Here is a 14,933-nt window from a genome sequence, read left to right as displayed (position 1 = left end):
GAGGGAAGGAGAGGGAGAGGATCCCAAGCAGGCTCTGTCAATGCAGAACCTGACGTGGGGCTCGAACTCTCGAACCACAAGATCATGACCTGAACCGAAGTCAAAAGTCAGACACTTAACAGGCTGAGGCACCCAGGTGGCCCTATAGTTGTCTTTAAATGTACTCAACTCACTCTTTCATTCACATAGAGATTCTTTCGCCAAATCCTCATTCACGGCTTACCGTGTGCCAAGGCCTGTGTTGGGCACGGGGACACGGGGGTGAACGACAAACCCCTGAACCTGTGGAGCCTCGTGTCAGTGGCATCGCAGAAATGGTCGCCCTCCTCGGTTGAATGAAGTCAGGAACCTGTATGAATGAGGGGGAGAGAGTCAGAAAAGGGTCCAAGTTAACTGAAAGACATCTTCGCACCCCTCAACCCACTTCTCGCTGTGGTCCAGACTGGCCTGGATGCCACCCTTGAGTCTGCGCCCAGAGACCAAGGTGACCGTGACGTTTTTTTTCCTCAGCTCTGGCTCAAATCCAGGGGAGGGATGCCGGAGGAATGGCTACTTAAAGACAAAGAACAGAACAGTAACCGTAACGAAATGAAAGCCTTGAAGCTAAAAGAAAAACAAAATGTCATGATTTGTGCATTTTTTTCTTCCCCCTACAAAACCTATTTGTTCTGTGGTGGAGTATGGAGTCTGCATTTGATTTCTACAAGATATGCAGTAATGGGTTATGTACTCCAGGGAAAAACTATCCTTAAGGGAGAGGGAACGTGATGAATTCACTTCCTCGGTGAGGTTTATAATATGTGGCAGTTTTAGTGCGAGCAGGTATTTGGTCTATAAACTGGGAGAGCACGGCATTAGGGGCAGCTCGTTTCTAAATGAAGAAGGATGCGGCGCTCCCTCTCACCCTGGTTATTAGTCCTTCTGGGGATAAGCAGGAAGATTAAGTGTTTTCCTGGTGTTGTGTTTGCCTGTCACGGCAATGCGCACACGCCCCACTGCCAGCACCTCTCCACGGCCCCGCAGACCTGCTATTTTTGCTCATCGTGGGGCTCAGCTCTCATTCTGTGCCGAATGGAGTCGGGGTTATTTCGGCTCCTCGTTCAAATGCTCCCTCTCAATGAGATGCTCGACGGCTCGCCGCTTGGCAATTAGACACCGGATCTCTTAGTCTGTGAACGTGTAGCTTCTTGGTCCCCGGAGGCCATTTCATGCGCTCCCTCCTCAAAGCCGGCTGTTCTGCTTGTTGCGGCTTAAATGGTGCTAAAGAGACGCAGAGCTGGAAGCCAGCTGGCTTCCCGGAGGGCCTCGGACCCCCTCTGGAGCCCCCGGGCTGCGGGAGACCCAGGGCTGGTCCTCAGGTGGGCGTGTGGGAACCAGACTCGTCAACTCCCAAAGTGACTTCATTCTACAGGCCCTGTTTGCATTAACTAATCTCCTAAGAGACCGGCTGGCCCGTTAGAAACATACTTGCCAAACAACGTATCTGTGTCAGCCTCTCCGTTTGCTCTCTTCACGCGATTAAAGTCTGTTTGGGAAACCAAATTGTAGATCATGAGGGTTTGGGGCGAGGAGAGAACAGACTCCTTACGCGGCTCATTGGAGAGTAAATGGAGACAAGTTTTCTGGAAGTCAGTGTTTTATTATGTGGGATCTTTACGTTGAACAGGCGTGATGAGTTTTTTGTTTGTATCTCCTATCACCCCTTGAAAATTTATTCAGCGGTGGAATCTGCCCCTGTCCCTGGCTGAAAACTTGGCTGGCGCCCTGACTTTTCTGATTACTCATGTGGAATAGATTGGCCTGTGGTCAAAGTCCCAAACACCGGCTTGCCTCAGAGACGAAGAGTATACAGTCCAAGATACAAATCACACTTCACCCTTCATTCCGAGGTGACGCTTTTCCCCGCCTTCCCCCAGCTGATGTCTGTGGTTGATGGGCCACCCATCTTGCGGACAGTGGTTTCAGTCACCTTCTCTCATTCTTCTCTTCCCGTCTGTCTACTTGCTAATTGCATCTTCTGGCCTGTCAGAGGACGGACCATGGTGGGGGAAGAGGGTAGGAGGCTTGAGGTGAGGATCACCATGCACCCCTCCTCCCCCCATTGATGAGGGCCCCCAGCACAGCTCAGCCGGAGACATGCTGGTCACACCTACTTCCCCTTCCAAACTTGCAGCCCTTTCTGCCTAAACGATCCAAGGGAGGAAGAAGGCCCTCATTTTCGCCCTTTGAATATTTTGTTCAGGCACCTAACTTTAAGGTGGAACATCTGTTGCCATTAAGGTCCATGTATGTTAGTTCGTGGATGTCTCTCTATCTCCTCGGACTCAATGCCAGACCTGGAAGTGTTGTGTTCCTGAGTGCCAGTAAGCAGAGTGGGTGAGAACCTGGTTCTGGAGTCTGGGTTCCAAGTGCCTGGGTCAAAACTCACTTTTAACATCCGTTGAAAGCCTTAAAGGTGTTTGTAACACTAGCAGGTGCTTATTTAGCACCTACTGTATCCCAGAGACTGTTCCAAGAGCTTTGTACTAACAAGTTTCATTTCTCAACAATCCTGAGTTTTATGTTATTATCTCCACTTTGCAGATAAGGAAACTGAAACAAGAAAGGCTCAACAACTTGCCTCAAGTCACACTACTAGAGAGTGATAAATCTAGAATTCAGTCCAAAGAGTCTGACTCCAGAACCCACACTATTTTATTTTATTTATTTTCTCCTCTCCTCTCCTCTCCTCTCCTCTCCTCTCCTCTCCTCTCCTCTCCTCTCCTATTTTAGAGAGGGGTGGAAGGGCAGGAGTGGGGGAGAGAGAATCTTAACCAGGCTCCACACCCAGCACAGAGCCCAATGCAGGGCTCTATCCCACGACGCTGGGATCATGACTGAGCTGAAATCCGGAGTCAGACACTGAACTGAGCCCCCAGGACCCACACTCTTAATTGCTCTGCTTACCAGTGCTCATGAACACAACAATTCCAGTTCCAGGAATTTAGTCTGAGCAAATAGGTAGACACACACAAAAATAGAGCTGGATCTTAATTGCAGTATCGCTAATAACTTGAAGACGTTGGATAAAACTCTTGTATGTGATAGCAGGAGATTGATTAAATAATCAACGGTATGCTAATATGTTAAAATCCCAAGACTTTAAACATGTATTTTAGAGGAATATTCACACATAAAAAACACAAAAGTGAACTAGTATTTGAGGAAATGCAAGTGAAAGTAAAAACAAGGTACAATTTCTCAACCCTCAGAATGGAAAGGTGAAAGAGGAACATAACATTTAGTGCTGGTAAGGCTGCAGGGACAGGCACATTCCTACATGGCCGGGAAGAGTTGGGATTTTTACAAACTCTTTGCAAAGGAATTTGACAGAAACTTCTAAAATGTTCCAAATTAGAAGTGTGCAACCCTTGACCAGCAGTTTTATTTATGAGAATCTATCTTATAGGCAGTAAAGCACGTAGGTAAGGCAAAAATTTGGGAATAATTGAATGTCTGTCAATAGGACGAGGGATGGCAATTACGGTATATCCATGCTGTGTTCTACTAATGTGGTTCTAATATAAGGAATTAGGCCTTGATTTATTGACCTGGAGGAATATCTGTGATGTATTGCATGAAAAAGTTTTTTTCATAATAATATATAGGGCAAGAGCCCATTTTGTAAAGAAAAGCTAGAATCTCTGTATATGTGTGTGAAAGTTTCTGTGAGGTAGAGGAAGATCTAGGTGGTTACAAAACAGGATATTAACTTTGGCTACCTCAGATGGACAGCATAAGGGGCGTGTGTGTGTGTGTGTGTGTGTGTGTGTGTACCTTTATGAGTCTTTGGATTATTTTGTTGGTCGCAGTTAGCATTTATATTTAGAAACTATCATTTTTTATCAAAGAAACAAATATTAACTGGTACAAAAGACACGATCTATTGTCACATGGAAAGAAGAAGTATATAAATCCATTTTAGGAAACGCTCTAAAATTACATATAGATACATGTATCTGTGTATTTGTTTCTGAGGGTGCAGAGAAAAAGACTGGAAGGATTATAAAGTTCAAAATGTTAATAGTGATTATTTCTGACTCTTGGGATTTTTATTGTCTTTGATCTGTTTGTGTTTTCTGAATATTAAAGCAATTAGCATATATTAATTTTATAAAGAAAAATGTGTTAGAAGTAAAATGAAGAACTGGTTTGTAAGGAAATATAGAGAGTTAGAGTTGAGTTTGAAGTGAATTTTTGGGGGAGGACGATTGGCAAAATGGGAGCAGAGCAAAAAGCCAAATGACCTTTTACGGGTGGCACTGAACCCGTGAGCGCCTGAAAACACTTTCTCCATTAGAGGGCGACATCTCCTGCACTGTTAGCCAACAACCTTCCAGTCATACTAGACGACCCAGAAAGATTAGAGAGAGACCCACTTTGGCGATTTCTTTTGTTTCATAGAGGCAACATTTTCCATCTAAAATGCTCTGGTTTATTCCAGAAAAAGAAGGGGGAAGATAAAGCATTCGGACTCGAAGTGTAACAAGAAATGACAATGAATCCAGGAAGATGTGGTTGCAGGACGTGAACAGAGTACAGAGCTGGATGCGGTAAGGTTGATGACTCACAGAGTCATGCAGGACGTGGCATGGCTTAGTGTGCTATGACCATTAAGCCCTTGAACATATCCGTTGAGAACATCTGAGACTAAAGTACATGTTTTGCTTACGAATCGGACTTAGCTCTTTCAGCCAAAGATACATGTGTTTGTGCCATTCGTCACTTGCCCCTTGCAAAACTTTGTAAGGTACGTTTGTGGGGAGTGGGAGGGTTACGTAAGACTTTCCTCAGACCCTCATCGTATCAGGAGGATAGGTGGTTTCGGAAAAATAAATCCTTTTCATTTCTCGCTCATCTACATAATATCCAAACCCAAGCTTCAGTTACACAGAACCTCAGATCTGGTATGTTTTCAGGATAAGGATAGTACATGGAGAAGAAAGAAGTAGGACAATTATTATAAAATTAGAGAAATACATTTAAAGACAGTTAAAATCCTAAGCTTTGCCACTGAAAATTATGGCTGAAGTAAATCCTCATCGATTGGACCGTATCATAAAACTGAAGCTGTGAGAGACCAAAGACCAGAGTTCTTGCTTTTGTAGAAGGAATTGCATTCAGGAAGAGGGGTGTAGTGTGAATGAGGAATAGATCGCAATTTATTTTTTAGTGTCTGTGCTGTCAGTTGTATGGTGTGAGCTCCATTGTTGTGGGGAATGTCAATGGCCCCCTAATTGGTCCAGCATAACCAGGAGGTGAAGAGTTTTGGGTAGGGGCTATAGTATCACTTATTGCCGCTGTGGAATGGTGGTATTTCCTGGAAGGCTGAGTCCATGGTGAAATGAAATGCCTTCTCTTTTTTATGTCCCTTTTCGTCTGATATTTCCAGTTGTTAAATCAAGGTTGAAATAGACCAAAATAAAAACCAGAAAATAAGAGCCTCAAGTTAAACCTCTGTTTGGCCAATGCCAAATAGAATTGAAAACCCAGGCTTTGGGCTTTTCAATGTCAATTAGAGCGAGTGCTATGATTTTTCTAATTAGCCACTTTTGGAGAAATTCATGACACGAAATCAAGAAGTAATCCTAAACCTGGAGGCTGATTTTTTTTTTAAGTTTATTTATTTATTTGGAACAAGAGAAAGAGCAGGAAAGGGGCAGAGAAACAGAGGGAAAGAGAGATCCCAAGCAGGGATCCCAAGCAGTGCAGAGCGGGACTCGGGGCCTTATCTCCCGAAAGGGAGCTGAAATCGAGTCAGTTCCTTAACCGACAGAGCCACCCAGGGGCCCCCTAGAGGCTAGTTTTCAAGGAGGGCTTCCTTGTTCATACTTTTTACTTCCCTTCTGTTTCAGAGGATTAGATGTGTTATGTCACAAAGTCACTCCACTGCCTCTTCTCCTTAGCTCACCCTTAACTAAGCCACTGATTTCTATCTCTGGCCTCTTTCTGTCCACTAGAGCCTTTTTCTCTGCCCATAAATGCACTCTAGTCTACTTCATCCTTTAGGACCAACCATCCAGCCAACCCCGAAAACCCTCCCTCAAGCTCCCCACTTTTTCACTCCTTTCTGTAAGCCTGAATTCTCTGGAGGTGTAGTCGGATGTTTCTCTTCCATTGCTTTACTTCTTATTCTCTCTTCAATCATTTCCAAACTAGCTCTCACATTCATCTCTATCAAAGGTGAAAATGACCCCAGATGGCCAAATTCTCCTCTTCCCCAAGCTTCAAGCCATGTGACATTTCATCTTTCTTGAAATTCTTCTTCCTTGGCTTTTACAATACCAATCCCGCTGTTCTCTCTCAGCCCTTATTGGCTCATTCTCACTCTGCCTGCCCTTAGAATCTGGTGTTTTCCAGATTCTACCCTTTCTCTTCTCTGGTTTTGGGCTACTGAAGTGACATTTATTCACTTCAGATACCGTGATAAAACCCAGGGACACAAGATGACACAAAGTCACCACTTACTAGGAATCCTTGGACATACTATCTAACATTTCCTAGTCTCCGTTTGGTCATGCAAAAACAAGCATCGTAAATATCTGAGGTCGGGATCTGCATTCCCAACTCTCTACTATACATTCTAAGCTGCCAGCTCAACATGACCAAAAGCAAATGATTCAGCCCCCTTTCCCTCACCCCACCTTTTCCTCCCTCAATAGCCCCTTCCATGCTTCATGGAAAGAACATTCCTCTAGCTTAGACAAAAGCTAGAAATTTGGGAATCCTTCTCTGTCTCCCTTTCCTTCAAGCTCCCCTTCCAATGAATCTCCCAAGTCTGTTACTTGTCCATCAGAAATATTACTTTGATACCCACTACTTCACTGTTTGGCTTCGGCCTCCTCATTTCCCACCTGCCAAATACTGCAAGAGTTTTTCTTTCTTCCAAGTTCTACATCAACCCCCAAATTCACCCCCCACAATGATGCCAGAGTGACTATTTAAAAATGCACATTTGATTACATCTTATCTGCTCTAAAAGACTTCCATGGTACCCTAATGTCCAAAGGGTGAAGTCTAGAGCATTTGTAAGGCCTTTTCTATTTTGTCCCCAGCCTCCTTCTACTGTCTTATCTTGTCTCCTTCCACACCCTGTCACTCTCATTTTAGCCACATGTACTACGGGATGTTCTCTGAGAGGGGTGAGGTCTCTGTGTCTTCGTTTACGCTGTTCCTTCTCCTGAAGGTGCTTGTCTCTGATTCCTCTGCATCGCAACATCCTCCTGGATTTCAAGACCTGGCTCAAAGTCTCCCTCTTCCTGAGGTTCTCTTTCACCCTTCTCAGGAAGAATAAAGCACTTCCTGTTTTCTCACATGCTCACAGAACCTTGTTCCTCCTTCTTTTTGTAGCATTAGAAGGGTGCATTCATAGATATTTAAGAGTTACCTTATCTGCTTGTGGAGTTAGGACTTCCTCTCAGATAGTTCACCACCCCAGTAGCTTATCAGGGTCCTGGGGCAAGCACTCAACAAACTTATGTTCCATGAAGAGAGGAAGAAGCCTGCAGAATGCCCCAGGTCCAGGGTTGTATGGCAAAGCCGGTCTTGTGTTCATGTGAGCATTAATTAAGGCAATATTTATTCCTGGTTCCAACAGATCCCAGATGATTCACCACTGCAACTAATTCTGAACTCTGGGACCATCAGAGTCTAAGGAGCAGAGCCACAAAGAGAACCATTTTGTCCACATGGGACCAGCACGGTCACCTCTGCAACCTATGGATGATATCTGAGCCTAGCCAGATTTCTCACTCTGAGGATTTATACCTAGCCAGAACTACTGAGCCCTTCTCTTCCCAAGTTGAGTTCCTGAGGCTCAAACTCAAGAAGTTAGTTCTCCTTCATCACTGTTTTTAGATCCCCCAGAGCAATAGTAGAGGATCTTGTTTCTTTTAAATAGAAACTTTATTAGCTTTAAAAAATTATAATAGTAATACATACCTGATATTTTTATTGGGGTAAAATTTGTATATAGCATTTTTAATGGCATTCACTGTATATATATGTACAGGTGTACAACATTGTAATTAGACATCTGTATACACTACAAAATGATCACCACTGAAAGTCTAGTTACCCTCCATCACCATACAATTGACCCCCTTCACCCATTTTGCCCATCTCCTGACCCTCTTTCCATCTGGGAGCTACCAATCTGTTCTCTGTATCTATGAGTTTGTTTTTGTGTTGTTTTGCTTGTTCATTGTTTTATTTATTTATTTATTTGGATTCCACGTACAAGTGAAATCACACGATATTTTTCTTTTCTGACTCATTTCATCTAGCACAATGGTCTATGTTGTTGCAAAGGGCAAAATTTCAGTTTCATTCTTCTTGATGGCTGAGTAGTATTCTGTCATGCATGTGTATGAGTGTCTATATATGATATAATTATTTTATATGTATAATGCACAGACACACATACCACATCCTCTTTATATGTTCGGTTAACACTTGGGTTGTTTCCATATCTTGCCTATTGTAAATAATGCTGCGATGAACAGAGGGGTGCCTATATCTTTTCAAATTTTGTTTTTGTATACTTTGGATAAATACCCAGAAGTGGAATAGCTGGATCCCATGGTATATTTATTCTATTTTTTATTTTTGAGGCAAATCATTTATTTTTTTATTTTTTTGGTAGATTTATTCTGAATTTTTTGAAGAATCTCTATGTTGTCCATAGTGGCTGTGCCAACTTCCATTCCCACCAATCTATTCAGGTTCTCTGCTCATTTTTAAAATTGTGACTTTTTTTATTATTGAGTTGTATGAATTCTTTATATATTTTGGATATTAACCCCTTATTGGATATATGCTTTGCAAGTATGTTCTCCCATTCAGTAGGTTGTTCTTTTTTTTTTTTTTTTTTGATGATGGTGTCCTTTGCCATGCAGAAGCTTTTAAGTTTGACGTAGTCCCACTTGTTTTTTTTTTGCTTTTGTTTCCCTTGCCTTTGGAATCAGGTCCATAAACACAATGCTAAGACCAATGTCATGGCGCTTATTGCCTATGTTTTCTTTTAGGAATTTTACAGTTTCAGTCGCAGATTTGGGTCTCTGATCCATTTTGAGTTAATTTTTGTGTATGGTGTAAAATAGGAGTCTAGTTTCATTCCTTTGCCTGTGGCTTTCCAGGTTTTTCAGCACCGCTTATTGAAGAGACTTTCTCCATTGTACGTTCTTGACTCCTCCGTCATGAGCTAATTGTCTATATCTGCATGGGCTTATTTCTGGGCCTCAATTCTGGTCCATTGATCTGTGTGTTCACTTTATGCCAATACCATACTGTTTTGAACACGATAGCCTTGTAGTACGGTTTGAAATCAGAGAGTAGGATACCTACAGCTTTGTTCTTCTTTCTCAAGATTGTTTCAGCTTTTGGGGATCTCTTGTGGTTCTGTACAAATTTTAGAATTAATTTTTCTAGTTCTGTGAAAAATGCCACTGAAATTTTGATAGAGGTTGCATTGAATCTGTAGATTGCTTTGCGTAGTATTAAAGAAACAAACAAATAATCTGTGTGGGGTTAATTGTAAATTGCTTGCTCCCAAGCACAAAAGTAAGTTTAAATCACTCACTGTATTCCTAAGTAATAAAGAAGCTTCCCCGCAGAAACAGCAACGTTGTGAATCCAGATGGGCAATGCCTTTTTCTGTGGGTGCCCAGATGTGTGTACGTGATGAGCCCTCAGGAGAGCCACATCGATGCTCCCCAGGGCTTTAGGGTGCTTAAAAACAAGTGGGCAATTACCCTCAGACCCATACACAGCCCAGCCTGTCTGGCGTCAACAATAATACTAACTCTTTCCACAAAAAATTTCTTTCTGCCACATTCCTACTTTCAAGAGCAGGCAGTCACAGCTGCGGCCAGTGTGCCATTTCTTTTCACTTGTTTTTAATAACTCCTCTTGAGTTAGTTTGTGAAAAGTTTCTCAACTGAGATTTTTCTTTCTGTCTGTCTTCTAAAGTGTTTATTACTAGAAGATTCAACTTTCAGATTCTCTGCAGAACATTCCTTCCTAGGAAAGGTAAGAGGTTAAAGAAGTTGGAGCTAAAATTGGTTTCTTTTTTGGCTCTGTAAAAGGGATTGGCAGCCATGGCGATGGTCAGAAGCAATAACTTAACCAATGGCTTCAGAAATGAGCTCTTCACTGTGATTTAAAAGTGCTCTCCATGAATCCAATTTTATAATTACCGCCTGGTTCTCCTGGAGCACCTTTAAAGCTTAAGGGTCTACCAGTTTCATTCCTCAGGTGAACCTTCTGGTTAACTGTGTCCAGTTTGATGCCTTGCACTCGATTCTTACCCTACAGTCTCATTGCTGATGACCATCTACTTACACCTGCCAGCCTTCAGAAATCTCAATGATTAAGAATTCTAATACTGTGTTTTCATCTGGATTCATTTTCATCTGAGGAAACCAAAGTGTCTCTTCTTAGTAATTTTCAATATCCCTAGAGGAATTTGATTGTGCGTGTTGGAAGAAAATAGAGTTAGAATGGTGGTAATTGAACTCCTTGAGGTCATTCTGAGTCACCAGCAATTGGGAGAAGAGTCTGGAGATCTGAGTGGCCAGGTTGCTTTGTTAAGATGAACTTTGGCCATAGCGTCTAAACCTAAACCTGTCATCATATAGCCTCACCTGGTCCTGGCCTCTGTGAGTGGGAAATGCTCTGTGTACATGCAGTGTGTTCCTGTACAAATACAGGAAATTCTCCAGCCTGTAGTTAGTAGTTCTTATCTCCAAAATGCAGACAGTGCAGGAGGGAAAGACCCATACTTGGTCCACAAACTTCCAATCATTCTTTGAGATTTTCACGCTCTTTACTAAACAACAGGACCCACCAAGATTTGCAGAACAATCTATGGCTAACATGTGGAATTCAGAATGTTATCAATTCTACTTTTCCTAAGAGAGTCTGCTGTCAGTGAGGCTGCATGCATTACTGAAATGAAAAAATGGGCAGGGGGAAGGAGGGGGACAGTGCTGGTTTAGAGTCTAATTAATGTTGCCCCTGATTTCTGTAATTAGCAGCAAATTTCTATTCTTTAGTAAAGGCGGTAAGAGTCTACCACGTTGATTGCTTCTGGAGCTGGGTGGTGGTAATGGGGGTGGGGGAAGAAGAGTGATTATGCCAATACATGCTCCCCATGACTGGTCAGGTAAAACAGGCACCTGCTGCTTGGGATAAATATAGGAGCTGAGGAAATGAACAGAAGTAGATGCCTTCTCCGAAACCAGAAAAAAACAGACTAGAGGCCATGGGCAGAACTTGTTTCTAATATCTGTGCTGTGATACTCAGAGGTAACTGGACCAACATATATGACGAGACAGTAATCTGATCATCTTGGCAGTCAGGATAGTATGTATTTGGGGGGAGTTGGTTCCATTTTCAGTGCCCTGAGGATCTCCAAAATCGTTCAGCTAAGTTTAAGTTGTCCTTTTAATTATCTCTTTACCATCGCTACTCCATTACTGCCTCTGAATGATGGCTTTGTGCATTTTTCACTTAAGGGTAATGAACTTCTCTCTTAATCTAGTCCCATCATTCAACTTTGTTCCAAGGAGGTTCTTCACAGACAATTTCCATTTTAATCAGAAGTGAATAGGACTGTTGCCTTTAAAGTGGACCATTTGTGGGTTTACCAGGAATTTTATCAACTTTGATCTTTATTCAATTTAACTTTCTGCCAGAGCTTCCAGTAAAGTTCTTTCAAGGCTACAGAAAGCAGAGCTCAGAGCTCAGGGTGTAGGCAGTTCCCTTGCACTCTCTGTGCCGATGTACGTGCTTCATCAGAATGAGGTCATTTGTTTTTATGAATCCCCCACGTGGGAGAGGTGGGGGCAGCCAGTCGGTAAGGTAAGAGAAGAGAATGTGTAGACATAGACTGTGATACTGGTATCAGCCTAGTGACAGTGGGAGCTGGAAACTTTCTTTTGGAAGAGCCTGGAGCAAGGGCTCAACACGACTCTAGTTTGAGACTCCTTTGTGCCAGCAAGGTCATCTTAAATGGACACCACCTTTCCCCGTGTTGGAATCTCAAAAGCCCTGATGCTGGTCTGGGCTGAATGTGATGGGCGATGCGGTGCCGTAACCGTGTGGGCAGGTCCAGGCACTCACCAACCACGCTGCAGCAGGAGGCACGTGGGGAGTATCCCAGTGGCATCAGCAGCTGGGGTCGGTGGGTTGGGCAGCTGGCAGTCTTCTGGTACCCAGGTTGTGCAGGCGACAGCGTAGGCTTTCATAGCTTCCAGATGACTTCTCTGGCCTTTGAGGTGGAACAGTTTAGGATGCCTGTGACTCCCTCTGTGTTTGATGATGCCCCCTGCTCTCTGTCCAGGAGCACTCCCTCGTCCTGCCCTCTGATGGTCGTCTTCTATACTTGGACAGGAATCTTTTGGGATGTTAAGGCTTCCCTAAGCTCCTACTCTTTTTCTTTCCTTCTTTCTTCCTTTTTTTTAAAACCACCTATTGAGGCACAGATTTCAAATTCCAAGTGTACCATTTCATAAATTTTTACATATGCTTTTACCTGGGAAACTGTCACCTTAATCAGGATAATGAACATGGCCTTCACCCTAAAAGTTTTATGGTGCTCCTTGGTAATCCCTTTTTTGTCCCCATTTCTAGACAATCACTGTGACTATAGATCACTTTGTAATTTTGGATTTCAGGTATGTGGAATCATCTTTTTCTTTTGTGTAATTTATTTCTTTAGCATAACTATTTTAAGATTCACTCATGTTGCATGTGTCACTAATTCATTTATTTTTATTGCTTAGTAGTAATCCATTATATGGGAATAACACAATTTGTTAATCTATTGGGCAATCATCCCTTTAGTTTATAAAATTATAAGGTGTTAGAGCAGTGAGGGGCTTTACAGATCACTTAATCTAAGGAAATCATTGTAGAGATTAGATCATTGAAGCCAGAGCACTACTTAAGGATTTCCTTGGAGATTATTTAAAATTCAGATCCATGCCTTTACCTGCTATTCAATTCCAGTGGTGGTTTGGACCCAAGATTCTGCACTTTTAACAGTATCCTCTGGTGATTCTAATCCAAATATGTGGTCTACTATGCTTAAGACACTGAACCAATGGATTTAAATGATTTGCTCAAGGTCATAGAAGGTTAGGAGCAGGGGCTGGATTTTAAATTCACAGTGTTTAGTTTTTTAAGTTCCAGCCCCTTCCATTATACCATGCCAACACCAAATAACATCTGACACTTGAAAGCATGACTCTGCTGGCATGAATCATTTTGTTTTCTAATGAAAGAGCACACCACAGCCCTGGGATTCTGAGCTATTCTCATCTATTTCCAGAAGAGAGCGTGGATAACAAGGCTTTTCTTTTCTTTCTTTCCCTTCCTTCCTTCCTTCCTTCCTTCCTTCCTTCCTTCCTTCCCTCCCTTTCTCTCCCTCCCTTCTTTCCTACCTTCCTTCCTCTCTCTCTCTCTTCCCTTTCTTTCTTCCTTTTTTTCCCCCCTTGTCATCAAAGCTGCAAATATAAAATGAGACAACCATGGCATGGAAAATTATTTTACTTCAATAAAAAGACAAGGCCCCCTAGAGAAATTTCTTGACTTCATTACATTTTAATACAACCTTGCCCGTAGGTGTTTTTACTTATTTGCTTCTGGTGTCCAATTTTGTGACTCAGCACTTTTTCTTAGTGACAGTCCCCAAACTGTAGCAATAACATGGGTCTGAGTACCACATGCAGAGTCAAAGATGCTGAGAATTTAACCAGAACTGAAGAGACTTTGATCTTGGAAACAACAGCCACACCAAAACAATGTCATGCAAGCAATCTTATTCCCTACCTCTTTCTCTTGGTCATGTTAGGGAGTAAGCCATAAGGCCTCACTTGGTACATTTTTCACTTTGGTTATTCTAATTTCGGTGACCTTGGCGCTGCCTTCCTCTGAACTCTGAAAATTTGAACTCAGACAGAAAAGCCTGAACCCTGACTTGGTCCCTAGTGGCTGGAAATGTTGCATCTGTAGCACAAAGCTAGCTAAGCAAAGATATCAAGATCGTGAAAAAACCAGCAATGACATATCAGTTGAAAGAAAAGGAGAGCATGAGTCGAACTCAATCTGTCAGAAAAATTTAATTCATTTCTGATAGCGTTGGCATTTTCCTAACAATACTCTCATGATGAATTGGGTAATTCAAATGTGCTTGCTACTTTTGAAGCCCCAGAATGAGAACGGGCTTTATCCGCAATGAGATGAAATAAGAAAGGGGCTTTGAGAACTCCAAACTTCCTCGGGCAGAATTGTGAGAAGGCGTACAGTGTTCCCAGGCCCCTCAGATGCCCTTCCTGCTCTTCTAGAACCTTTTCCTGCCCCGTCTTTACCAGATATGGGAATTCATGGTTTTCCTTACTGATAGTGTGAGTTACACCCAGTCTTCAGTATCTGTGCCATCTACATTTACATTTTAATATGAATTGTGGGCATGAAGGGCTTTGTCTTTGAGTCACAAGGCTTGGTAATGAGACAGAAGATTGGTAATTACACAGAAGTTCTAATATGTGCTCGTCTATTTATCACTTGTGAGCCTCTAGGCAAGTCATTTAACCTTTATAAGCCTGTTTCCTTATCTGTAAAATGGTAATGATGATAATCTGCACATTTGTGAGTGGCTGTAGGGATTAGAGATTATATATATATATATATATATATATATATATATATGGTACCTAGTCCATAAATGATAATTAAAGGAATATCAGATATATAAGTGTCAGCCATGCGGGGCATGAAAACTTTGGACTTTCTTTTCCTTTCAACAAGGGGACCTTTTCAGAACCGCCACAACTGGATCATCAGAATGAAGGGTGATAGTCACTTACTCAGTTAAGGTGGCTCCATGGGC

At 42.4% G+C, this 14,933-nt stretch overlaps 1 long non-coding RNA gene across 2 annotated transcripts in view; it reads left to right on the top strand.

Annotated features, from left to right (window-relative positions):
- The window catches only part of LOC124516478 (uncharacterized), a 37,610-nt gene that overhangs the window by 16,451 nt on the left and 6,226 nt on the right, over positions 1–14,933 (top strand). For both annotated transcript variants that reach the window (XR_006963049.1, XR_006963048.1), the window contains exon 2: positions 4,484–4,592. This is a non-coding gene — a long non-coding RNA (uncharacterized LOC124516478). The remainder of the gene's footprint in view (positions 1–4,483; positions 4,593–14,933) is intronic.

This window comes from Lynx rufus, unplaced genomic scaffold (genome assembly GCF_022079265.1).
Source record: "Lynx rufus isolate CCGP_SWC_20201006 ecotype Redwood Valley unplaced genomic scaffold, mLynRuf1.p SCAF_2, whole genome shotgun sequence".
NCBI lineage: Eukaryota > Metazoa > Chordata > Mammalia > Carnivora > Felidae > Lynx > Lynx rufus.
The sequence above is the reverse complement of the archived record's forward strand: the minus strand, read 5'-3'. Positions and strand labels throughout refer to the sequence as shown.